The sequence below is a fragment of the Diachasma alloeum genome, unplaced genomic scaffold (genome assembly GCF_001412515.2).
Source record: "Diachasma alloeum isolate Michigan unplaced genomic scaffold, Dall2.0 Dall_scaffold_00341, whole genome shotgun sequence".
Classification (NCBI taxonomy): Eukaryota; Metazoa; Arthropoda; class Insecta; order Hymenoptera; family Braconidae; genus Diachasma; species Diachasma alloeum.
In genome coordinates, this window is record NW_021680480.1 from 292,667 (window position 1) to 295,569 (window position 2,903).

Here is a 2,903-nt window from a genome sequence, read left to right on the forward strand (position 1 = left end):
CCGTGAAGAATCTACCATCTCCCGAGCCGCCTGCCAAACTGCCGGACTGGAAAAAAGTAAAGGAAAAGAAGGGGAAAAGACTGCCCAAGCAGAAACCCCAAAAATCAGTTCAGAAGAATGAGAAGATGGCAACGTGGAAGCCCGCAGTTATGCCCAACGCGCTGATTGTTCGTCTCAAAGAAAAGGAAAAGTATGCGGAAATCCTGAGTCGGGTGAAGAAGGATGGCATCTGCAATTAGGCGAATGGATGCGTTGAAGGAATCCGACGCACAGCAACTAAAGATATGCTGATTACTTCGAGCAGGAAAACAACCGATGGAGCCACCCAGCTGAGATCAGCCATCGGCGGTCTCCTCGGAGAGGAGGCAGAGGTGCTCAGTAAAGGGCCACTAGAAGACCTCGAGATTAAAGATCTTGACGAGGATACTACGAAGAAGGCCGTCATTGAAGCTCTGCAAAAAACAACTGGAGAGGAGCATGTAATAGCTCCTGAGGCCATCAAGTCTTTACGTAAGGCATATGGAGGAACCCAGACTGCCTCAGTGACACTCGCAGCAACTGCTGCGAAAAAGATCCTGGGAGAGCACGGTAAAATTAGGATAGGCTGGGTCAATTGCCGTATCAGGAGAGTGGAGAGACCAATAAAGTGCTTCAAGTGCTGGCACTATGGACACCTCGCCACAAAATGTACGAGTGCAGTCGACCGGTCGAAACTCTACACCAAATGCTCACCGACCGGCCATAAGGCCTCAGACTTCAAGGAGAAGCCCCAATGTGCCTTGTGCACGAAGAAAGGAAATGCGGAGTCCATATTGCTGGTAGCAGTAGATGCCCAGTGTATAAGGATGCACTCCAGAAACTCACCAATAAAAGGCGATAATAACAGGAAAAACTGCAAAGTGCTACAGCTCAATCTCAATCACTGTAGGGACGCACACGACCTGCTTATGCAAACGGTGCGAGAGCTAAAGATTGACCTTGTCATGATCTCAGAGCCATATCGTCATCTGGACACTAAACCCTGGGTTACTGATGTCCCCAAGAAGGCTGTAATCTGGTCTTGTGGGAATCGGCCAATCCAAAGCACCACTAAAAGTATTTTACAGAATGGTTTTGTGAAGACGAAGGTTGATGGAATTCACTTCTACAGCTGTTACGCCCCGCGAACCTTTCCATTAATGAATTCACAGATTTCCTGGATAAACTAACTGGGGATGTGAAGCAGGACTTTCCCGTTGTAATAGCCGGGGACTTCAACGCCTGGGTAGTGGAGTGGGGTAGTAAGGAAACGAACACCAAGGGACAAGCTGTACTGGAAGCCATGTCATCGCTGGACGTGATCTTGTTGAACAGCGGAAATGAACCGACCTTCATTAGGGGAGAGGCGAGCTCAATAGTGGATCTCACATTTCTGAGCAGCACTCTTGCCAAGAGAAACTGCTCATGGAGAGTAACTGATATTTACACTGCGAGTGACCACCGGGCTGTATTCTGGGAGACATATACTGATCAGAGAATGGGATTAACGCCGAAAAAGACTAACTGAATTGGCTGGAGGGTTAGCACCTTCGATCCTAGCTCTTATTCAGTAGCGCTAGACGATCGTCCAATCAGTGGTAACAATGCTACTGAGAGGGTCCACAGCATCATGAAAAGATTGACCGAAACCTGCGATGCCACCATGGCGAGAAAGCAGACCTCAAACCGGCATCCACCGGTATATTGGTGGAATGAAACCATTGCTGTCCTACGGAAGGAATGTAACGCAGTCAAAAGACTATTTCAGCGTAAGAGTATAGAGTTACCAGGGGTGCACCGCAAGGTTCCGTATTGGGGCCTCTATTGTGGAACATCATGTATGACGGGCGACTGAAGCTGGAATTGCCGCGGGGTACTAAACTCGTGGCATTTTCAGATAACGTGGCTGTAGTCATTGTGGGCAAATACCTGGAGGAGATCGAAATCAATTTTGACACAACCTTTGAGACGATCCACCGCTGGATAGAACCAGTAGGCCTGAAACTAGCGCAACACAAGACAGAGGCCGTGCTGATCCCCAGCAGAAAGAAAACCGAGACAATGACGCTGCAGGTCGGGTCCTGTGAAATTACCTCTCAGCCGTTCATCCGATACCTGGGGGTGATGATCGATGCCCGACTCAATTTTAAGCAGCAAGCGGAGCACGTGAGGGAAGTTTTGCTGTCATCGCAAGCAGCTTGGGACAAAACCAGCAACTTTGCGGCCCAAGTAATGAACGAGCTCAGAAATGAGGGGCGCAAGTGCAAAACTGCAGAATAGATGCAAAACCTGTTGGAATCTCCTACCCTGACACAACATCTTAGTAGGACAGGGGGACGTACAATAGGCTTAAACAACAAGGAAGAGCAAATAGCTGAGACCTCCTTCGCGAAGTAATATTTAACGGTGGTGCCGCGAGGGAAAGTATGGTCAACGAATTCGCGGGGTCAAGTTGTTTTAGTGGGTGAGGGCCCCACACAGGGTCTGACAGTAACCGCCATGTTAAAGTCCACTCTCGTGCGGTGAGGTACATTTTGCCTCAAGTCCCCGGAAGAAAAAAAACACACATACGTACACACACGCACGCAAATACCCACATACACATACCTGGGAGACTGCAGTCGGAAGGCGGGTCTTACCTGGGACTGTATGTATGTAATTTATTTGTTCCCCTTAGGGTTACAAAGAGCTTCCGATCCCAACCATATGCACATTTGCATTTAAACAACATTTTTACATTTTCTTTTTACATTCTCCTATCCTCTTGACAATCTTAACTAATTATTGGTTTATTAATTGCATCCTCTGAGTATCTTGACCTACCTTAATCCTAGATTCAGTATTTACAATTACTTACATTGTTTACACTATTTACAGACATCCAC